Below are 25,271 nucleotides of genomic sequence, written 5' to 3' on the forward strand. Positions count from 1 at the left end.
GGGCAGATTCTTTAGAAGGGCATGCAATAGCAGATTAATGGTTTTAAACTAAAGGAGAGGACATCCAGGCTAGACATGAAGAAGAAATTTTTTGCAATGAGGGTGGTGAAACACTGGCAGAGGTTGCCCAGAGGGGTGGTAGATGCCCCATCCCTGGAAACATTCAAGGCCAGGCTGGATGGGGCTCTGAGCAACCTCATCTAGTTGAAAATGTACTCATTGCAGGGGGTTAGGCTAGATGACCTTTACAAGGTCTGTTCCAACCCAAACTAGTCTATGATTCTGTGATTCTGTATTCTAAGATATTTCAAATAAAAGGTCCCTTCCAATCCAAACTGTTCTATGAAATGGATGGGGTGCTAGATAATCTCATCTAGGCTCCCATCCCAAGGAACGTTGGACCAGATAATCTTTTGAAGTCTCTTCCAACTTGGGGTATTTTATAAACTTAGCCATAAGGCTGATCTTGTGACCAAAAGATCAGCATTACCTGCCAGTTATTAAAAAAACCCCCTCAAAATAGGACCTTTAAAAGTGGACAGATGACTAGCCCATCAGTCTTCTGAAGAAGTGTTACATCTTCAGCAAGCAAGCAGTGATTGCAAAGTTGAGGAGGTACCTTTCAAGCCAAACTCTCTCTCCCAACACAGTAAGCCAGTAAAAAAAAAAAAAAGTACTCCTTTTTGAATATGCTATATACACACATATAAAATATATATAAACATATATTTTGTATTTATATAGATATGTATGGTTAGAGAAAATGTGATGCAGGCTTACAATAAGAGCAGTCTAAAAGTAATGAGGTTGTGAACTTAAGGACTTAGTTTATATTTGCACAGGGTTTAAAATATAATTCTTGTATATGGAAGCTGAAAAATATATGCAAACAGTAGAAGGTCACACTGAAATAAGCAGAATTAAACTTTAGGCACCTTCCTCTCAGGAAAACATATTCATCTTGTTTGGTGTCTTTGGTCAGATATGCAAAAAAAAGATACAACCCAAGTAAGATCCTCGTTCTGAAACAATTTCTAATTTATATGATGTAAGACACAGACTTCTATCAGACCTGAGATCTGCATTCTAAGTACCTGGCTTCCATGTCTTTCATTAACCAATACAGTTAGAACTCAATTTTGCATCTTGAATTAAATTTTTAACTGTTTACTGTCCCAAGATGGTGAGATAAAGTATTCATTCAATAAATGCTGCTAATATAAATATACCTGAAGACACTGCAAAAATACTGAGTTTACCAGGATCTTACGAAATTCTTCAAGTTGTGTGACATACTTAGAAGCAAATAAAGACAGTAGTTTTAATATTTAAGGATGAAGCAGAAGTAATGAAAAGAGAGGGTATGTGTCAGAATTTGTTTTTATTTAGGAATACCCTATATAACAGTGTAGACAGACAGGATGTCTGATAAACACTACTATGAATGTATGATTTTTTAAGCCTTGCAGTGTACCTCCCCTTAAAACAAAGACAAGACAGACAAAGTGTTTTAAGGGGAGGTACACTGCAAGGCTTAAAAAATCCATTCTGGAAGGGGAAGGTTATTTTCAGAAGTCCAGTCTAGGAGACAATGAGCAACTGACAAAGACTTTAAAGTTCCCCTCAAAAACATAGCACTTCTTTGTGTTTGTTTGGTTTTGATTTTTTTTTTCTTAAGGCAAAGAATTCAAGTGAAAACACCAGGTTAAACTTGAGGACATGCAAGACAATGCATTTTTATCTCAGATCGTCACACCTACAAAACTTGTTGATTAAAATGAGTACTATTAACATTTCCACAAATTTAGACTATACTTTTCATACATAGGTTTCAGCATTCACATCCCATTTACAATCATCTTAATCTTCCACCTGCAAAATTGAATTTCAGAAGAATGTTCAAAACATTTCACAAGTCAAGTTAGATTTCAAAATATGTTTACACTAGGAAGTCTTAAAATGAGGGAAAGAAGAAAAGGGAAAGTGAGGGAAAGAAAGCTGTTGCCAGTAGGGCATGCAGAACTACTCCGAAAATGCGCAATACAGTTGAATAAATGTACAGCAGGGAGCGTTGCAAGGGTCACTGGGGATATTAGGGCTGATGCAACATGAAAAAATATTGGAAGCAATTTATCCTCAGAAATAATTAAATCTTTTTTCTCCAAGTTCTGCTACCATAGCCTATGCACAACTAATCCAGTGTAATCCTGCCTCAAATTCTGAAGAAAAGTCAAGGAGCAGAAATACTAGACCCTATTGCTACTATAATACAAAATACAATATTATACCAAAATATTTTACAGACAGTGTTGTTTACCACTAGGAAACATAAATTTGCAAGATCAGCTTTATTGCCAGGTTCTTGTTTCCTATCCCTGACAAAAGTGGTTTGAAGGTTCACCACAATAACAAAGAAATAATTATTGACTTTCATGAGAAAAATCAGCTTTAGACATCCTCTTTGCACATCCTCATTTTATAGCAGCACTGCTGCTGTAAACACTCACTGCATTCAGCTGTGGCCTCCAGAGACCACCACAGTTGCTAAGCAATAACTCTCAAGTTTCATCTCAATTTTGACATTTGCCATTTGGGAATATTCACTGGAACCTAATGCTCTTTTAATAACCACATCTCATTCTTCTCTTTATCCAAATATCTATAATGCACTGATTGTATAACATCAGATACCAAATGAAAATGTGAGCTTTTCACAACTGTTTTATGAAATGCAATCATGTAGATTTTTCAGGGACCAGCAAGTGCTTTTTCTTCAGATACAGGAATCTGCCTATACAGTTCTGTTTTGGTGACCCTCTCCCATGAAGACTTTCTTCCCCCAAGTCTGCACATTAAGCCATCAAAAAAAAAAAAAAAAAAAGGTAGCAAAATAAACAAAAACATATGGCAAAACCTCTTCTGCTATGCTTTTCTAAATACCTGTGTGTATCTTCTACAGATAAAATACCTTTGAATATTTGCATGTTGCAAGAAACAGCCATAACAGCACTACATAAACCCCACTCAGTTTCAGTGACTGTCTTGCCTTTCCGATATCTAGATTCTCCACTTAAGGTAAGCAAGAACAGAAAGTAGAGACTTTCATAATAACAATAATAAATTGTTAGCAGTTAGCATATTATCTGGATTTATTCTACTACTCTTGGAATACATATACTCCATAAATGATATTGAACCCTCTTGGTCAAAGAATATCACATAAATCTACATGTTCTCCTTCTATCTTACCAAAAAAGGACCAATTTAAACAACTTTCAGTGACTCCACCAATATGAAGACATCAAGCAGTAGGATTCCACAGTGGTAGGAAAAGAAAACAGGCTGCAAAAATCCATGCAGTCAACATATTCCTGTAGATAATATTGCTACGAGGTAACTGCTCCTTGAGAGACTTCCCACACAGATTGTCATCTAACCTGGAGGGGCTTCCTACCAAACGATGCCTTACAGGACGGCATCCTATGCCCCCTACAGTTACTCTGCACACTCTGAATACAATAACAGTATTCAAAAGAGGCAATGAGTTTTCCAGAACTCTAGCAGAATAAGCACCACCAGTGTTGTGCAGCACCGTCTTAAACAGTTAAGTCAATGTTTATACATAGTACCGTTCTCATAAACTCTCTCCTGACCTTATTAAGTGGCATTTAAGCATTAAGAAATATTCCCGATTGCCTTGTAGTAGAGGTTCCATTATGTGAACTATATGCTGTGACATTTCCCTTTGGGCTGAGTAAGGATTGAGGAAGAAAGAGAAGAGGATGAAATTCTAATAATTAAATGTAATATTCTTGCGGTAAGAACTGTAAGTAGCTATATTTCCATGAAATAGTAAGAAGAATCATGTGTGCACTTCAGGCAACAGCTCTTCAAATCAAAGCCTAAAAATGATCAGGGAAAAGAGCAAATGCTTAGTTAACCATTTGAAATAGAAGATGACAAACCCAAATAATGTTACACAGATGTCTCAAGGACGCAGAGTAAAAAAAAAAAATATCTACAAGTAATCCAGCTATTGCACTCTCATCTTGCAATATGAATCTTAATAAAAAGGTGTCAACCACAAATTTTTCTATCAGTATCACAAATGAAAGGCATAGAAGATTTCAAAGCAGTATCAGATTGACAAAGGAAACACTGAAGAGAAAAAGGGCATTCATTTTTATTTCTGATATAAATAAGTCTAGTTCAGGACTTACAGTAGGACCTTCTGAGGCATATACTGCCAGACCACATCAGAAAGACAGACATTGAGAACCAACTGATAAGTTTGTGTGTACAGAAACTACATGACCCTCTTAAAGTTTTTCTAACTTTGCTTTTGTTTCTGGATCTTCTGTATTGAGAAGCACACATGAACTGTAGTCTTCAAGGAAAGAGATGTTTTAGAGACGTCTCTGGGTAACTCTCCAAAAATACCAGTCTGAGAACATTACCCTGCTTCATAATCCAGGTGGTGTTGGCTCTCTGAAAGAACAAGCATGCAGTTCTTCCTTTTCAATGAATATGTAAATCCCACTGCTGTTATTCTGTCAGTATCTGAACTCTAATGGAAAGGTAAGAATTGCTTGGCAGAATAATTAAATGGACGTATTTTCCAGAACATTCTTAAGCATCTTCAGGGAAAAATAAATTATTGTAAAAGATGATACAGCTAGATTATCCATCTCCAGCTGAATGTATCCTTTCCAAGTGATGGGTAAGATGTTGCATGTTTTATTTTTTTCACATCCATTTGACAAGAGAGAGTTTGAAAGGATGCTTGCAGCTGAGATTCTAACACTGTCACAGGTCTAGATACGATCCACTCTAAACATTATTTGCGTGGAGGTACTTCTGCAGATGGCTTCTGAAGTCTGGCATATTGCTTCATCCAGCTGCATGAGTAAGTCCAACAAATCATATGTATCCTTTTGGCAAGATCTCTTTATTAAAAAGCTTCCCTTCGGTTAGTCATTTTTCTTGCAGGTCCCTCTGAAGACTAGATTTCTGTGATCAGTAAACTGTAAAAATCATTAAAATTATTCAGAGAAAGCTGGTTACTTACAAGGGTGAAGTCACTTGGATTAACCTTTCAATCACCAACTGCTTTGAACAAGGTGCTCTAACTGCTAGTAGCTTGTATTTATCTTTTGTGTTGCGGGATGACTAAATGCCAAGAGCCATACCTGAAGCAAAACACTGGTACTAGGAATCTGAAATATTTTCCGTGAATTACAGCTTCTTGTTAATATTACGAAGATAAGAAAAATCAAATTAAAATCTGTAGTCTGAAGGTATCTGTTCTCCATTACAAAGAAAGAATCCATCTTTGTGTCTCTCCAGTACCTTATAGAAAGGTCCTTGAAGAAGAAAGCAGATAACAGTTATATGCAAAATATCCTCTTGACAGCCTTCTTGAACACAACAGTAGGTTGCAGGCTTTCTTGCTCTAGGCTTTTTACAGGAGATAAATGGAGACTGCACAAGAAACACTCTAAAAGGCATTCCTGGCTTTAAACTTCACATCCACAATGATGTGGTGGTGGTTGGTTTTTGTTTGTTTGGTGGTTTTTTTTGTTTTATTTTGTTGTTTGTTTTGTTGTTGTCCTGTGGAGTTCTTTTCAAAGACAGCTATGAGTTTGCAGTCACTCAACACCATCAATTCTTCATAGTAACTGGCAGTGAACTTGTGGACAGAAGAAGTCAGCCATCAACATTTTATTGATGCTGACTGGTTAAGATCATAGATACTAGCCTGGTGAACCCAATAAATATACCTAGAGATACAAGCCTCCTAGGACCCATGCCTCCTCCTGCTCAAAAAACTACTTCTAGAGCCACTTCCAATGCCAGTGTTGCATTCCTACGTGGAAAGGATGGAAGTATACAAAAGCAAACCCCACTTCATCCAGTAATTGGGTCATTATTTTGCTTGCTACTGCAGATCTTTAAAAATAAAGAAAATAAGACATTACAAATTCATGAAGCACTGATAGTTTGCATAAAACATCAAACTAGCAATCACAGTAGCATAAAAAATACCAAAAGAGAAAAAAAAAAAAAAAGGGGAGCTGCAAGTTCAGCGTAACCAGTATATTATCTGGCACTTTCACTAGTGGTTAATCCTTGGTCTATAAAAGACTTCTCCAAACTGCTTTCTGAAGAGCTCAAAATAGTTCTACAAAAAGCATCCTTAATTTTAGCATTGTGGGAGGAGAAAAGCAGTCAATGAACCAACAATCCAGGAGCACCATCACTGCAGACACAGAAGCACATGAAGAATTCATATAGGTATTTCAGACTGCTTACCTTCCCAAACTCCACAGAAAATTACATGGAGAAGAATGCATCTGCAGAGTCACTCTAGAATAAACTCCATTTTTCTTGTCTAGAAAGCTTCCCAAATGCCACCCAGTGTTAGATGCCAGGAGCAGACAGTATGAATTATACTCAGGAATGCTTCAACTGGCAAACAGAATAAAAGCCTCAGAGGAAAGCTGTCTTAATTTTTTAAGATTTAAATTTAGCTGTAATAGCTCAACTTTCAGAAAGATTCTGCTCAGAAATCTTCAACATCAAAAGGAATATTCTGAATGTAGCTCTTCCATGGCCTGACATTTGCCTGGTGAACCAGCAAGCCACAATGCTTGGTTGCTTGCTTCCTGTAAAGAAAGGACTCAGTTTCACCTTATCCCAAAAATCAAAGGGTATATTTCTCTTTGAATAACTGAAAATATCAATATATTAATAAATCCTTTCTTCATGTGCTGGCACGTAACATAGCTGAGCTGTTTCCTGATTATTTTGAAGAGTAACTCCAGGCTCTCATGATGATTCTGTATGGGTGACTATCTCCATGTCTGCATTTGTGATTATAAAGTGATCTTATTTATGTATCCAGAAAGTGAATATTAACCAGGTCGTATTCATCTGTCACCATGAGGCTTTCTTGGAGAAAAATTTCTCTAAATAACAGAACACTGAGGAAAGGGTAGCAGAAGCGATGGAACTGGACAACCTCCTGAGAATCCTTCTAAATCCACTTTCTCTGGAAACTGTTACTAGCTTTTAAAAAATCTTGTACAGCTCAAGTGAAAACTCTCTGCAGAAGAAACTACTGATCCTTGAAGGCACACTTAAACTATTTGTTTTGAGAGGATAAATGTTCCCTACAGGTTCTACTTTCTCCCTTGAAATAAGGCAAACTGCTGTGAAGTCTTCTGCATGTATTCAAGAATGAATGTGCCAGGACAGTGTTAAAGGACACCCCCCACACCTATCTATGAGAAAAGTGGTAGTGGAACACTCTGCTTTATAGCTGTGGCAATTTGATTCAAAAACAAAGACTTCAAAAAGAAGCCATGCATCGTTAAAATGTTAACGAGCAATACCACCAACCTCTTAAAATGCTCATAGTAGTTTTACTCAAATGGCAATACCTTGTAGGTATCATAACAGAAATGGACTGGGGTAAAATCGACTATAAATACAGAATCTGAGGATTCCTTTCTGGCATAGAGCCTAGATTATTGGTTAATTTTTTCCCTGCCTTTTAGCAGATACTGGATTACTAATCTATGGTAGTATTGGTCCAACAAATAAAGTGGTTATAGCAGTAACAGGTAACCCTTAAGAAAATCTCACTTCTTTTTTCTGTTTATGAGACCAATAGGTCTGTATCTGCATATCCATCCTACAGAGGGATAAAGAATCTTATTTTGAATGAACAGTGTAATTATAATACCTAGCAGTCTTTCAGTTGTGCCTGGAAGACGCCTTCATCCCAAATGTAAAGTTTTTTTTAATGTAAAATGAAAGATACTGAAAACGGATTCTACCTTAGATTGGATAAGTAACATGCTTTTCCTCTTTTGTAGAAATTTCCTTATCAAAGTTGTTCGGGTTTTTTTTTTGTTTGTGCTTTTGTTTGTTTGTGGGATTTTTGGTGGTTGTTGTTTTGTTGTTGGTTTTTGTTTGGTTTTGATTTTTGTTTTGTTTGTTTGTTTTAAATACCAAATAGTTTGACAGGGACAACACAAACTCTCCTGCCAAATATCTTTCTCTCTGGAACTACATCAGAACTGGAGGTAGCTACACTTTCTGATGGACAGTATTAGGATGGCCTCTCCAAAATGCCAATAGAGAGAAACAGATTCTGCTTCGCATGCTTGAGCAAAATCCTCACAGGATAGCGACTTAAGTGCTTTCTTTGCTGTTTTTCCTCACTGAGTTTGTCAATTAGACTTTGAATTTTCTCACTCCCCATCTCAGAGTAAAGGCACAATCCTTTTTGTATCCTTTTTGCTGGGGTGGCATATTGTTTGCTTCACAGCAAGATCCAGATTTAGTCCTTTTGCATTCCTTTTATCACGTAGAGCAGAATTTGAGATAGTAGTCTTCTGACAGCAGGACTCTGGGTTTAGCCTCTCAAGCAGTCTTTAACTTGAAGGCCTATGCATGTCTGAAACACTGACTTCACAAAGGGCCTCCTTGACACCTCTGCGTTGTTCAATAGAGACTGTTTGTCACAGTTGGAGTGTGCTCAGCCCACAACTAGAGTATCAGATTCTAAATAATGAGATCCAGAACGAGTTATCAGAGTTCTTTCTCAGCTGAGATGAACCTGGGCTGACATTGCTGGCATAACACAGCTCTGGTTTATTTTGAAACTGAGCAAAGGTGATGAAGGTTGATAAAAAGACTGAGCAATAGACTTTACAGCACTTACTCCGTCTCAGAATCTTGTTAGCCAATACCTTGCTGCCATGGTAGCTTCAGAAGAGCTGAGTAACTCTTTCAGTCAGTTCAAGTTCTTAGGTCTTTCCACTCTTACCCAGGCAAGTACAAGTCTCTTTTTACAACAAAGGCTCTGACAATACTTCTCAGAACATCTTCCTTAAAACCTTGGAAAAAAAAAAACTTCTCCAAGGGAAGGTAAAAAAAAAAAATCGTCTACATGTTACAATCTTAGAAAAGACAAAATCTAGTTTGCTCCTCTGTCCTCTGTTTATGGCGTTCTTCATGTTCTTGCCCTGTATTTGAGTAAGCTAAGGAAACAAAATGGAAGGCAGAACTAAGGCAGGAAGCATTTCAACAGAAGTTAGATTTGAAAACAGAAGGCTGTTTATTCAGTCAGACTAAATGACAATGTGACAAAAAAAAAAAAACCACAAAACACCTCACATTATACCACAACTTCCACGCATTTATAGGTCTTTCTCACTTTTATTCTACATGGACGTAGCTTTCTGTAAAGCCAACATAATAGGAATACTTTCCAAACTCAATAAAAGTGATTAGACTCCAAACCCCTCCAAAACAAAAGCAAAAATTTAACATACAAAAATTATGTAATGAGCTTTGAAACAAAGAATTCTTCACATTTCTCTGTCCTTGTAGAATATAGTCCTTCCTCAAAACCATAAAAAAATCCTGTTCTACAATTACCGCACATATTTACAGGGTTGTTGACAATGAAGTGCAGGATCAATGTGTATTTTTGCTGTGACAAATCCTACACTCAAATTCTTCAACCCCTTTTTTTCCCCCCCATGGCACTCCTGCTCTGTTGGCAGAACGGTTTGTAAGACACAGCACAGCAAGCCACTGAACCAGCTTCCCACCCAGGAGCCTTTCTGATCTAGCTCCTTGCTGTGACAGCATAAGGAACAGGATGGCAAAACTAGAATGAGTAGCTAGAACCAAGAAGCTGCAACAGCTGCTTAAGAAACATTAATGCAAAATGTTGAAATCACAGCTTAGGTTACTTCCAACTCATTTTCAATCTACTCAAGCCACAACTACTTTTGTGCCTATGTACTTTATCACCAGATGATGGAGTGTGTCTGGGGGGGGTGGGTGCCTGTGTGTCCACCTATATATGAAGTTCCCCCAGCTACACAGTCTAGATTTTTTTTCCATCAGATATGCCTGCATACTCAAAACTGAACTCAGTTCCTTCCTCCCTGTACACAGCTGTGCATTCCACTTTGCCCATGATCAAAAGCAGATTGGCTTAAAAAAGCCTCATGCTTTTCGCTCATCAGGGCATTTTTACTCCCACAAAGATGGCTGATCTGTCCAACATTATAAGGTAGTTAATGATGAACCAAAACTAGCAAAAGATTTATCTTGAAGTGTCACCATAAACCAGAAAAATTCAGAAAGCTGTCAAGCAAGTAAAAACCTGTGCAGCTGAACAACAGCAAATGGAGCAGCTGGCCCAAACTAGGCCATGCCAGCTGTATCAATCACTGACCTCCATCTTCCTTCAAGACTGCTGGGAAGTAAAAAAATGAAGCCATAGATGGTGAAAATCTGCATCTCAAGGAATTTCAACTACTGATGAAACTTTTTTAAATGGTTGCAAATTTATGTTTTAAGAAGTCCACAATCACCTCACCACACCAGTGGACCACTTTCAGAACATACTGTGGGCAGGTTCTGAAAATATATAATCTGTTTTGCCCATCACAGTATTTTCTTTAGATCTTTGATATTTAACCTAATTCCAAAGGGCTGCCCTGAAAAAACATTTAACGACAGACATATTCCAGAGAATGGATTCAGTTTCCGCAGAACACAAAAGCTCTGACCATCTTTAACTGATTCACCTCTGCAAGCTTTGGCACATTCCAATACGCAACTAAAGAGTTCTTGGACAGATGCAACATTTGTGTGTTTTGGTAACAAAAACCAACAGTGATAACAAAAACCAACAGTTGAGAAAACTTCCATAAAGTTTTGGTTCCACACAAACAAAAATTAAGACTGTTCTCATATCAACAGTTGAAACTAATGCTCAAAAAATTAAGAGAAATCTTCCAAATAAGATTAAGCACTAAGACCAAGAACAAAGAAAACTTAAGACTCATAGGAATGGTTCAGGTTGGAAGGGACCTTAAAGATCATCTAGTTCCAACCCCCCTGCCACAAGCAGGGACACCTTCTTCTAGACCAGGTTGCTCAAAGCCCCATCCAGCCTGGCCTTGAACACTTCCAGGGATGGGGCATCCACAGCTTCTCTGGGCAGCCTGTTCCACTGTCCCACCACCCTTGTGGCAAAAAAATTTGTTCCTTATGTCCAATCTAAAGCTATCATTTCTTAGTTTAGAACAGTTGCCCTTTGTCCTGTTACTACAGGCCTTGGTAAAAAGTCTATGTCAGTCTTTCTATATTGAAAGGGTGCAATAGAGTCTCCCAGGAGCCTTCTCTTCTCCAGGCTGAACAACCCCAACTCTCTCAGCCTTTCCTCATAGGAGAGGTCCTCCAGCCTTCTGACCATCTTCATGGCCCTCCTCTGGATTCACACCAAAAAGTCCATGTCCTTCCTATTCTGGGGGCCCCAGAGCTGGACACAGTACTGCAGGTGGGTTCACACAAGAGCAGAGGGGCAGAATCACCTCCCTCAACCTGCTGGTCACACTTCTTTTGATGCAGCCCAGGATACAGTTGGCTTTCTGGGCTGTGAGCGTACATTGCCAAGTCATGCTGAACTTCATAATTTCTTAGAGAATAATTCCTTAGCGATCTTGCTCAGTGAAAACACAGTATCAGCTACATAAATGCCTGCCATATCTCTCCCTCCCCTCTCCACAAACAGACACAGACACAAATACAAAAATACTTCATCTAAAGATTTGGACTCAAGCTGCGAAGCTATTAGGGCTGAGACTATGTTTATGTCTCACTAGGCCACCAGAACTATAGCAAAGGAAATAGATTGATTAAATACACAAAAGCAGTTTAACACCACACAGAGAAGAACTGATTTTCCATAGGCAAATAACACAGCAGTTACCCATGTTTTTTAAACAATGCAGGTAAGTCAACTTGCTCTGGCCTACCAAATAACTTGAGAAAAACCAGAGTAATTATGAGGGATGTGATCAATCAAAGCAGCACGTCAAAAACTGCACCCTGGAATATCCCATTATTTTTTTGTCCATTCTATTGCCAAAAGCTTCCCAATATCTAAGCTAAGAGAACAAGGTAGAAGTACCAGCGACCTGATCTACCTTTGAAAAAGAAGCATGGTGCTTGTGCCACTCCTGTGATAAAGCAATGAACCCAAAACACTGGTCTGTCATAAAAGATATCTGTTTTCCTGCACTGTTTGGGGATAGCAGGGGCAGGCCTTGCCTCTAGCACTGTCCATAAAATGCACATACATCTACAGTAACAGGGAAGAACTCCAGTTATGTATCAGAATTATTAATACCTCAAAGTAAAATCTGTTCAAAGGCCTGAAACAGACATCTATGTGTCTTGGTAACACATGGTTCCCTCTCTGATTGTGGCTGAGGAAGGTGCCACTGACAATTATGAAACAGGACAAGGCACGTTGAAGCAGATTCTCTCTCACAGGGGAGATAAAAGCATTTTCTTTGTGTCTGAAGCAGTATCTCTTAACCTTCACATCATTTGCTTGGGAGTGATGCATGTCCTTAGTCTGACCATCCTAGACAACATCCTTGAATGTAACCCTGAAGAATATCTGAAACATATCTTGAAACAGGTATCAAGAAACCATATGGTTGTGATCCTTGAAGTCATATGGGTAGTGGAATATTCAGGATGTTGCACAGAAGCATCTAAGGAATTAATGGTCTCTCATGCCAAGAACTGAATCCTAAAAAAATAACAGAACTTTGCCACCAAACGGTGTTCTGGAAAATGAACCATTTTCTTTACCAGGCTTCCTTCCCCTCTATACCTCTCTATTCCCAGAAAGATAATCAATAACCAGGCTAGGCATAGAGGCAGTCTCACTGAAAATTAAGTAAAAATGCTCAGATTCTTCCACGATCATCTTATTCTAGATACTGCTCTCTGCATTTGAAGGTGTGGCTTTTTCAGCTTCTCTGTTGAAGATTTCTTCAAATCTGAGGCTCCATGAGAAAGGCTTTCATTGGTCACAAAGATCCATAATACTGTAAAGTTCATAACCTTTCAAGTTATCCAGGCAGTGAAGGTGAGATGAAGCAGACAGCACACATACTAAAATATAGCTAAGTAGAGTCAGATACATTCTCAGCATCTGTCAGTCTGAGGGGATTGGTAAAGATTTATACTAGATCCAGGTCCAGTGAAGACCAAAGGCCTGGAGATTGCCAAGTCTCTATATGCCAAGAACAGAAATTCCATACCAAATACACACCAGCCTAAAAGCAGAGAAGCGCCAAAAGCAAAAAGAGATAGAGGACAAATCAGAAGTCTTCAGGTCAAGCATGCAGTAGCAACAAATTCTCTATGCTTTGCTGGACAAGTGGAGTTTTATGGCAAGGTCTGCCCGTTTGCTGGCAGGACAACACACACGTGTTCCTAATGGATACATGTGGTTTTGTACGTATGGCTCTGGCCAAAATGGTCACCAAATGACTGTTCCTCACAACGATAAATCATGAAGAAGGGTATGTCATTATCTTTAGGCACAAGATACTATGACCTGGAGAACAAAGCACCAGATTAGTGCTGAAGATTATCTTGTCTCCGTTTCAATTAATTACTGATCAACAATTCAGCCCTGTCAAGGCAACATTATCTCCTGCCTCGGTTTTTCTTGAGTCTAATGCCAGAAGCCAAGAATTGTGACAGTTAAAGAGATCCAGAAGAGTCTTGCCTCTTGCATTTCCTTGGGGAAAAAAAAACTTCAGCTTGTCGGCAGGTACAAGTGAAAGACTCAGTAACACATAAGTAAATACAGAAGCAAATGTATTTTGAACAGACAGCTTTTTTATTCTAGTTTATGCTTTATCTTGTATGTTTTAACAGAACATGACAATCTACTTGTGAATCTTAAACAGGAAGACTAAAATCCAACTATAAGCTATGTTCAACCTGAAAATGCCTAATATCAAAACCATTTGTATTCCTTGGCACATAAACTGTATTGCAAATCAAGAAGCAATTCTTTAAGCAACGTATAAGCTTAGACAGTATTTGCTTAGTTTGATGTCCACAGAAACCTTCACACTCCCACAACTGGTACCCAGATCCAAACTTCACTGAAATCTCTTGACATTGTATCAAGACCATAATACATTTGCCTAAAATATTAGAATTATACCTGGTTGTTATGTTTTTGGGTAGACCTAATCTGCTTAAAGTTTCAAAGCGCTAGGCTCCACATCTTAACATATTACTGTCATGGGTTCAGGTTCATAGTATTGACCCAGGTTTGCAGTGCCCTCTGACTCTAGTGCCTGTGCAGACACTTTGTCTGGACCAGCCTTCTTGACAATTGTGACGTGGTACTGGACACTCATGTGGTTTCTTCTCAAAACTCAAACAATTCTAACCTGACTTTATTGTTTAGAACTGATAGAAGCTAGAAGATTGAACACAGGTACCAACATATTTCCCCCTCTCCTTTTTTTTTTTTTTTTAAGAAGTCAGTGAATCCTGAGAATTTCCATCTTGTTTTCAAAGTGCACAACTCCCAAAGAGAAGGCAGCTGCTGCTGCTAACAGTATGATGCCCTCCTAAATGATGCAGAAGCTACAGCAGTATCACAGCAATCCTTCAATGTGTGAAGAAAAAGATCCTATCAACAATTTTCAAACTTCTACATATGCTGCATTTGAATGGAATAGCTAATTACCACAGCTGTTTGGGAAAAAAAGTTTCTTTTCCATTTTACTATAACTAGAGTATTGATCACCAAAGTGCTTCCATCTCCTGCTAGGGAAAGTCAGCAGCAAACCGAGGACTAATAAGTCAAGGATGCATTCTGCTTTCATTAACAGACTTGAGATTAAAACAAACAAACAAAAAACCAAAACAAAAAAAACAACTGTTCTAAGAGATTAAAAATTGGTCAGATTTTGCCACGAGGCAAACAGCACTGTAGCTATTAAGGGATTAATAAGGTTAGCTATTCCCTGCTGAAATATCAGCCAGTCTTAAAAGGTTTGCATTCATTTAGGTGCTTTCATTATTCTGTAGGCTGCTGTTCCATTAAATGAACAACAGTTCTTAATAAGAAACAAACACTTCTCTTTAAAAGACGGAAGCAAAGCCTTCGCCTTAAAGGAAGACCATCTCTCCTACTAAGTTAGAAGTAATCATGGCATGTCCAAACCAACTGATGTCCTGCATGATCTAGCTTAAGTGGCACTGAAGTTAATTTTTAACATTTTAATTTTGGTAGTTCCTATAATGGCTGGATTTTCCATGCCAGATGAGTCATCTCTGACTTAGTTTTATAATCCCTCTCCTCCATTATTCACTGATAATTTCCTAGCCTGGAGAACACAACTTATCTACAAAATTTGCCTTATACTGTCAGCAATGCTTCCTGGAACACATATGCAACTCTTGTGGTGGCATGCACAATACTCAGCTTCTCCCAGCCAAAAACAAGAAAGACACAATTCTACAGCTTTCTCACTTGGAGAACTAGCTCATGAGACACTAGTTTCATTATCTCTGCTGCTGTCAAACATGCAATAGATGCCATTAGGACAGTCAGCACAAAATCCTGGGATATAACATGTTCAGAATTCTCTTTCCATCACATCTTGTGATAACAAATCTGGTTGTGATAGAGCTTCATCATTTCCCCTTCCTGGCCTCATAATGAAACCAACTGAATGCACTGGAAGTTGCTGATGCTTTAACTGAATCTAAGTTGGAAAACTTCATAACTTTTTTTCAGTAAAGGTAATATATTAGTCTTGTCCAGCACAGATCAGCTGATATTTCCTTAGTACAGTTTACATCTGTTCAGAATAGCTAAACAAGGCTTCAACACAAAGTACAACAAAAAGGACGTCTTCCTCTCGCACCCCAACACACACAGAACACAGGTCTACGTTGCAACTAATAGCTATGCTTGTTACTGATCATAAGTAAGATTAAAATGTTATTTAAAACAAGGTAGTATAAGAGCCACACTGTTCACAGCTTTAAATACTGTTCTCTTTGACTGATTAAAAAAAAAGGCAGATTTAAGTGCAAAAGGGAAACATGACATGAGGTGAAATTTTAGGGCAGGTCTAACCGCAATTTAAGAAAAAGACTCACAAAAAAAAGAGAAATAAAATTTTAAATAAAAAGATAAAGTCCTTGACTACATGCCATTAGGATGTGTGAATATTATTAGGTACTTTACTTCTCTTGACCATAAGGCTTTTCATTCAACAGCTACAAGTTTTGCTGCATGAAGATTAAGCCTTGCCCACTGTTATGTCAGAAGGTGGGGAGGGAAGGCAGAACTGTCCAGAATCACTGCAACATGTCTGGTGAAAAATGTCAAACTGGTAGAATTAAGGAAGACATTGTAAAGCATGACAACAAAAGAAACCATTTCTAGTCTCATAAGACCATTACATGCTCTTAGCCACCCATTTGTTGAAACCAGAAAGGCACTTGCTAATGCAAAGCTGGCTAACTTTCTTGACCTCATCATCTAAATATTTTATCTGGCCACAAGATGAGACAGTCGAGAAATTATTCCTGGGCAGACAATCTAGACAATTTTTGTGGGATCTTACCACATCTATATAAGGCTGGGCATGGTTTGGCTACATATGTAGCCAGCTCCAAGTCAAAAGAGCGATAAAGGTTGTAACAGTCCCTACTAGGTAATTGCATCCAATAACCAGAAATTTAGATTACATGGAAGATTTCATGACAGTACTATCCCATGTAACCCAGCTGTGGGGCTGCCATAGTCGGCAAGTCATACGTCAGCTGTTCCAAGTCCATAAGCCATTTAAATGCCATAGGTTGGCTATTCTTTTAAGCCTGTCTTCAAATCAAGATGAGATGTCTTTCTGGAAGAACAGCAACAGAAACCTCACTGCTTCCTTCACTCACAGCATAATTTTAAAAGTTCATCTGTCTGCAGTTTCCCATCACTCCCCCCCATTTTGGATTGCAGACCCTATTTTACCAGTAACTTTTGCTTTCTGAAGGAACTTACACAATGGAATTACCACTTTATACTGATTCTTTATTTTAAAACTCAAGATGGGGCTGCATAAGTGAAAACATAGCCTGCAGATCAAAGGAAATTATTAATTCACTCTGCTTGACACCTATGAAGTTGCATCTGAAGTATGAAGTTTTGGGACCCTGAACGCAAAGGAGATACTGAGAAGCAGGTCTTGTGGAGGGTCACAGAGAACATTTCTTCTCTATGAGGGTGCTCAAACAGTGAAACAGCTTGTGTGGAGTGGTTGTGAAATCTCCACCTTTAATGACTTTCAAATCTCACTTCCACAAACCTTAGGGCAACCTGATCTAACTTTGAAGTTACCCTCCTTTGAAGATGTCAGACTGGATAACCTCCAGAGGTTCCTTCCAACCTAAATTATTGGTTCAGTTTTTAAATTACTGTAAGATTCTGTGTTCTTGAGCCAGACTGATTTTTGTGTCTTTTCCCAAGACCCTTCCTACTTTTTCGCCATTCTAAAATAAACACCGTACAGACAACAGGACTGTAACCTGTATTCATGCAAGAATTCACATCATCAGTATAACCAAGGCGGATTAATAAAGTGTATGACTTCTCTCTATAGTGTATTCTAAGTGTATTCTCTCTATATATATATTTAACGGAATTTCAGTCCCTGTACATTAACTTTCTATTTGGGACTTTCCCTACTTAATTTGAGGTTTCCTGTTAAGCAGATATGTTCTATAACAGATGGTTTCTAAATATACAACTTCAGATTTTGCTGTGCAATAGCAGACTGCTTGAGTGGGTCCCATAATCGTGTTATACATATTGGGTATTTACACCAAGCAACCACATTCTCAAACAAATTAAGTTAGGATTTTTTTTTTTAATGAAGTTTTATTTCCATTAAACAACCTAAGCATTAATTCTAATAATATTCCTTTGCATTTGCTGAATCCCTTGGTTGTCCTTCCATTATTGTTCTTCAGGATTGATGTGAAGTTAAATAGTTACTTAGGTCATCCTGCCTGACCTTTTTAAATAAGAAGTCTCCAAGGTCTTCTAGAATTTACATTGTGTTTCAAGATTTATCAGGAGAGACAACTCAGAAAAGAAATTCTCTCAGCCAGTTCTCTTAGCACTCCTGGGTTCAGATTACAAGGACCTGCTATAGCCTTTGAAAGGAAATGTCTAGCATGGATTCTTTAGTATCTTCCTTGTAACTTCCATATTTTAAGTACTTCAGTCACCTGCATGATATTACAATGTAATCTTACTTCTATCTAAAAAAAACCCTAAAACTATTTAAGGTAGCAGCATTTGACTTTTGACAAGAATCTGGAAATCTACCATATACTGATTTACATACTTTCTCACACATGCCATTTTTGTACTTTTTTTCAATTGGACATCCATATAACCAGACTTCTAAATGACAAGTGAAATTGCATCCCTTATGAAATCTTAAGTTACCAATAAAAAAAAGCCAAAGGTTTCAAAGTAAATGAGATATATATGAAAACAAACAAAAAACCCCCAACAACAACAATACCATCACAACCAACAGCAACAACAAAAACCACACCAAACAACAAACCTCGTTTGGCTCAAATTGTTGGCCCACAGCATTTTACTCTGCCAAATCAATGTAGAAGTGTACCTTTCTCTACTATTATTACATTCCCCCCTCCTCAATATCAACCAGTTATAGTTGTCTTTCCTAGCATATTTATGTATTCTCTACTGTTCTTAATTCACGCTCCATTTCAAAATGACTATCACACTTTTAGTTCCTGTCACTGCCATTTTAGGCTCAAATAATCTACCTGAGTACTTTGCCCTTCTACCTTTTAAATTTTATTCTCTTCCGTTCATCTCATTTTTCCTTCTCTTGACCAAGGCCTGCTACTGATAGGTCCACATTCCTACCTTGAGCTGCTCTCTACCTATAAGAGACCATGTTTTCCTTAGCCTGTTCACACATCTCCAATTTTCCCTTTTCTCTACCTTGGAATCTCCCAGATCCAGTAATTTTCTTTCACCTTCTCCCCTTTCCAGCCTCCCACACTGTCACAGTAACATTTTGACTTGTAAAAGTAGGAATAACACAAATAATTTGTGCAGAGCTAGCACATCTGCCCCATGCAGTCATTTCACGCACTACGTGCATAACCACAATACAGTACATTATGTAATAAGCAACACTGCCATGTTGTTAAAATTTGCTTCTCTAAGGCAAGGTTATTGTCTTCCAAGGAGAGAGCACAGATAAATATTGTATTCAGATGTGTTTCCGTATTTACAAATACACCTTTTTAAAATTTACGTAAATGCACCTGCGAATGTGCATTTATACTAAAAAACACGCAGACACCAGTTCAGTGTCCAATATTTTAAACAGTTTTGCCATCTCAAAAATAAGAGAATTCAAAGGATGACCAGGATAATTAAGTTCCTTCATAACGCCACGAAGCCAAAACCACACTACTGGTGGATTTGACCTTCTTAATTCTGCACCCTTTTCAAGGGTTAGCTCACAGTATTGCTAACCCTCCATGTGCATCAAGTGATGTCACTATAGAGACAAAAATACACAGTAACAAAACAGTAGAGGTTTGAACCAATCAAAACCAGCAACATTAGGAGCAAAAACTACATACTCAAATTTCTAATATTTTTAAGGTCTTCAGTTTTACTTAAGTAAACATTTTACAATAATTGCTAGCTAATGTTCCCCCTAACAACAGTGACCCAAAAATAATTACAGCAGGAACAAATTACTTCCGGGCTTCCCAGAAAAAGCCTCTTATATTTAAATCCAAATACTGGCATTTTGCCAAAGTGGGGGATGGGCACCTAAGTTGAAAAAATCATTTGAAAGGCCTCTAAAACATTAATGCAGAAAACGAGTCGCTTTTCTTACCTGGTGAGAAGGTGGCACGTGCAAAATGAGCTTCCTCCTCTGAGTAAACCACTGACATGCAGCTCATTTGCATAAGTATCAGGAGCTACAAGTAGACTTCCAGGTCGGCCATCTTGATACTAAGATCGTGTTTTGTTTACACAGCAGCATGAGTACTATTTTTCAGCCAGCCTGCACTACGCTGTTGTACCTCTCAGCTAGCAGCCTACATCTGCCTGTTAAAGCCTGCTGGAACGCCCACGCCTCCACACAAGCAGCTAACCGTGTCGGGAGTGCTCCTGCAGCTCCCTGAGCATGCCACAGCCTCCAAGGGAACCTTGCAACTGCAAGTGCCTCCACTTGGACTCTTTGTACTGCCTTCTGTGCTGCCAACTATTAGCACTGCAGCAACTATGTGCAGCGAAGTACCTCCCACATACCACACAGTAGTGCCGATGAGCAAAAATTTATTACAGTACAGCGCAAGACAGCACACTAAAGAAACAAAAAGAAGCCAAAATTTCCTCAGTATTTTCACTCACTAGCAATCTAATTAGACCTAGGTTCCTTTGGACATATTTTTACATTATCAGTGTGGCTCTTTTGCTCCAGAAACCAGAGTGCTGCTGCAATCCGTGCACAGGAGAAGTCCAGGACACATGTTTGCTACTGCCGCCGCAGAGCCAGGCTGCAGTTCCAGCTAGCTGGCGCCAGAAAAATTTACATAAAGGGGCCCTCATCTCAAGGCTAAATTGCTGCAGGAGTTGCAGAGCAAAGCCTCCTCACTCCCTCCTGACCCCCACTGCGAGATTACTAGGGGTTCTAGAATACATCTTCTAGTTATTTGCTTACTAATAATCCAGATCCTTGTCAAAAGTCGAGTGCTCCTCTTACTGTTTATATGAATGAAAATTCACAATAGCCCCTGCAAAAGAAATTCCACCTTGAAGCTTGTATCTGGTAGGATGCTGCACACTGCACTGTTAATAGTGAGTCTGGTGAGCACTCTGTAGTAACTGAAATAACACCGAAAAAATGGATAAGGTCAGTGCTCAGCAACCAGCTTTTCTTAAACTGCTATTTCCAATATTTCGCAGCCTACCAATAGCAAAAAAATAACTATCAAGTCCAAGTAGGGCAGATCCATTTTTAACCTATATGCTGATGGGTAACACATCTGGCCACTTAATTTGCTATTTCCACTTCACATTTAATTTTGCTTCATTAGGCAGATGAAGGAAAAAAGTCCCCATATGGAGCTGCGGACTTGATCTTTTCAAGTACCGAAAAGGTACAGTGACAGGTAGAGGCAGAAGCTTGGATTTCAGCCTCACTCTGACTTCAAGCAGTTAATTTCTTAATTCATTTTTTTTCCTTCCAGTCAAAGTCAAATTAGATTAATAAATGGATTACATTTTACATATGCTTATTATAAAGGTTGTTATACTATTTTTGTGGAAAGAAAAAATAGCCAAGCTTTTCTAAAGTGTGCATACGTAAAGGCTGAATCATTCACAAATACCTTTTTCCTCTCATTTGCTGCTTTACGAGAAACTCTTAAGAGTATGAAACAATGCAAATAAACATACTATTTATTATACTAACTACAAACACAAATTTGGGAAATGCTAAATAAAAAATTTAAACCTACAGAAATGTTTGGTTAGCTACACATCTATCAACAATGCTTTTGTTGCAGCCCGGCACCATTTAGCAGAAAGGTGATGGAGACAGAGATGCTTGTTGATTCCAGCAGAAAAAAGGCTGACCCACTTCAGGACTAGAAGAGCCTACTTTGTGCCATGGGCCTCTTCTAGTTCCCTGCATTGTTCCTCTTTAGAATGGCAGCAGTGTCAAGGCTATATACAGTCAAATTACTTAATATGTCACCTTTTCCACTGTAAGTGTAATTTGCTGTATGGCTGGTTCTAGGTTATTTGAGCATAACACAATCCACTCATCTGTGATGTCAAAAAGATATGAAATTTGTGTGTGAAACTACTTAGTAATGCAAATTACTCTTCATTGGTTATTACAATTCATCCTCAGCTGTTGTATCCAAAAGCCTAGAGTGATGTACAAGGGAGAAAAATAATTACTTTTCCAGAGTGGCTGTCATATTAAAATGACAGCCATTAACTATACCAGTGATCTGGTATTGCTCTTCTTTTATGTCACACATATCTTCTGATTTATCTTACTTTCAGACAGATTTGTCTATGTTAGCACATTTAAGTGCTGCGCAGAGTACACCATTCAGTGACGCTGTTATCATTTGCAGAATGAATCATCAGATGAACAGCCTCTGAGCTTAAAAATAAAGGGCAGCAATGCTGCTTTAAAAAAAAAAAAAAAAAGAAAAGAAAAAAAAAGAAAAAAGCCCTTGTGGTTCCCACATACAGCCAGCCCCCCCACCCAGCTCTACAGCCTTGTGCACAACTATCAGAATAACAGTGTGACTCTCAACACAGTGAAACAGCTACTGCAAAATAAGAGCCTTTACTCGGAGCATTTTCTGTTCTCGGCTCCAGTCCGCTCAGGGAAGTCCAGGCCAGAGTTTGCGGGCAGCCCCGAGGGCGAGCTCTCCATCTGCCATCTGGGGGGGCCTGGGGGAGGCACCACCCCGCTTCCAGAACCTTCTGGCAGAGTCACCCCCAGTCGCAGAGCTGCCTCTTCCTCTCTGCGCCTTCTTGTCTCTCGCACCACTAGCGATCATAAAAGCTCGTTTTCAAACACAGAATGTTTTTACGCAGAGGAGGCGTGACAGCTTCATTAATCAGAAACGCACTGGCTGGGTCGTGCGGGGACAGGGGCCGCCTCTGAGCAGGCGCTGAGCTCCAGTGACCAGGGGCTCGCTGAGCCCCAGACAGTGGCTTCCCGTCCCCCTGCCACCACAGCCCGCCCTGAGAACTAGCACAGGGACCACTTCAGCTGCTTCCAAAATACGTCATGGATTTTTTTTTTTCCTACCATTTTTTTTTTTTTGGTGGGGGGCAGGGTTACCATGTGCTCTTTTGTCTTTTTTCTTTTTTAATGCAAGGGTCTAACCTCAGAAAATAAACAACAGCATACTCAATTATATTCTGCGTCTACAGAAAAAGCCAAAATTCCTTCCTGCCTTTCTCATGTTTAGCACGCAGTTAGTGGAAACACCAGAGAGCTTTTATCACTTTGCCTTCTCAAAGCCAGTTAACCAGATTCTTCCTCCCACATGCACACAATTTCATAGTCTCGCATCAGAAGCCACCTTGAGCATATGTTACAGTAAAAAATAATGCCAGTTGCATTCCAAGTAATCGCTATTAGCCATATAGTTGCATTTGGTACATATCAAAGACAGCATCCTCAAATTTTAAATGTCAGTTTTTTAATTTCAGAAGAGAAAGGTACAAAAAAGTCTGCCACAGAATGATTTGCCCAATTCAGATATAATTTTAGATACTAAAGCATTTAATTGGCAAAGTCTTAAAAAAATAAAATAAAATAAATTCTGTCACTAACAGCTTGATCTATAGAACAAAACCAAACCAAAATCCCACCACAGAGCAAAAGAAAATGAAAGACCTTGGGCCTTCTGTAGGCAACACACACAGATTCCAAAACACCACCTTCCCCTCCAACTTTGCCTCTTCTCCAAAGCACAAAACAGAACAAATTATCATGCAGGTCAGCTAGAAATTTGTCAGTTTCCAAGTTTTTCTCCCACTGGTCTTTGAAAGACACAGATAATGTTATTAATTTCTGAAGCAGAGAACTGTCTATCAACCCATTATCTTAGCCAGTGTGGTTTACTTCAACATATTTTACAACCACAAGCCTATACCAACAGAATAAGCAGGGAAGGCAGGAAAGGAAGGGGTGTGGGGGAGGCTGACACTGGCTGTATCCACTTTTCCACTGGAGAAAAGGGGGAAGAAAGTGTCTGAAATGGGTAACTTCCAGGCAGTAACAGAGCCTAATTTTGTACTGCCTTTCTTTCGGAAAGTACTCAGTTTGAGCCCTTATCAACTTTAGAAAAACACCCTGTATTTGCTCACTTAAATTTACATGAAGAATTCTCAGTTACTAAACAAATACCGAAAAGCTGGCAGATCTGAACCTGCAAATCAAGATGATGAAGAAAAATATTAACATTACTACGTACTAATAATCTCTTCAAAGACACTACATTATTGAGAAAAAACAGTAAAGTTTACAGCTAAAAATAAAATTCCAATTTAACTGTTTAATAATAGTCATAATGTGATTAAGTATTTAAGATTCAAAACAGTTCTAAGCACTTGGTAACCATTTATTTCTTGTACCTAAAGAACCAAACAAGTCAGGTGTATGAAAGTGATTTGCATGCATTAAACAGTATTGTGTTAATTCAGCAGTCCATTCCAGTTTGTTTCGAATCCTGCCTGAAATTGTTTGCTCCCAAAATATCTACCAAAATAGAACATGCAGCTGTATGAATTGAGATGATTAGGAGTTTTAAGAACATAATCAAGCCATGTTAAAATGGTTCCAAGCAAGTACTATGCAGTAATGAAAAACTATCCCAAATAGTTGGAGTACAAATTAAAATAAAGTAGAATCATGTCCTTATAGTCAAATACACAATTTAAAAAAAATAAAAATTGAAAAAAAAAAAGTGAATCTATACACTCCTTCAGACAGTAAACTGATGTTGGGTATTCCTCTTTGAAAGTCACATGTATTTGAGACCGCTGCCCTATTAGCAATTTCTTTAATTCTGAAAGCCTATCCTTCAAGTTTACCTATCAGGAGCACAAAGCTAATTGTTCTAGAATGCAGCAGGTCTCATAAGTGGAGAAAATGGAGACACAAAACATCGAGCAGAGTCTGAAAATGCATCTCGCATTAAAAATACATAGCAATCACTTCAGTTGAAGCTGTTAATTCATTATACACAGCTATTTCTAATTTAAATAATGAACACCATATTTATATAATTAATAAAAGCATATTTTTTTAGCATCCACTGAAGTACCTTGCTCCCATGCAAGTACATCTGTGTTTTTCATTTTCTTGACTACTAAAGAACAAACTGTTAACACCATGGGAGGGAACAGAGATCACGCTGTCAGCTACCAGTACTACTGTACAGCAAGCATCGCAAGCATTACTTCTCAAAACAGGGATGTGTTCCATATGCATAACAGGTTTCAAAAGTTACCATACTTCATGCATTCCAACACCCACTTCAGGAAAGAAAACCGAAACCCAACCAAAGAAACCGAAACCCAAACCACATCACCCCACCCAGCTCTCTACAATAAAAGGCTATAGCTCCCTGCTGGGCCAGTCATTTTGTGCAGAACTTCCAAGACTCATGCAGTTTGGAAGAGCAAAGTAAACAAAAGGGAAGACATGGAGACAAGAGTTTTCCTCTGAACTGTGGCAATCTCTTTGTGCCTTTGCTGTAAAATGGGAGTGAGCTTACTCAGCTCACAG

At 38.6% G+C, this 25,271-nt stretch overlaps 1 protein-coding gene across 5 annotated transcripts in view; it reads right to left on the reverse strand.

Moving 5' to 3' along the window:
• Nucleotides 1-25,271, reverse strand: part of ATF7IP (activating transcription factor 7 interacting protein) — a 367,200-nt gene that overhangs the window by 329,006 nt on the left and 12,923 nt on the right. Inside the window, exon 1 of one of the 5 annotated variants that reach the window (XM_080362609.1) lies at nucleotides 19,833-19,973. The exons of the other annotated variants lie outside the window; for them this stretch is intronic. The gene's annotated coding sequence lies outside the window, so the exon portion shown is untranslated. Of the gene's footprint in view, nucleotides 1-19,832; nucleotides 19,974-25,271 lie in introns of those variants that run through there. 5 annotated transcript variants of the gene reach the window in all.

Source organism: Nesoenas mayeri, assembly GCF_963082525.1.
Source record: "Nesoenas mayeri genome assembly, chromosome: 1".
Taxonomy (NCBI): Eukaryota; Metazoa; Chordata; class Aves; order Columbiformes; family Columbidae; genus Nesoenas; species Nesoenas mayeri.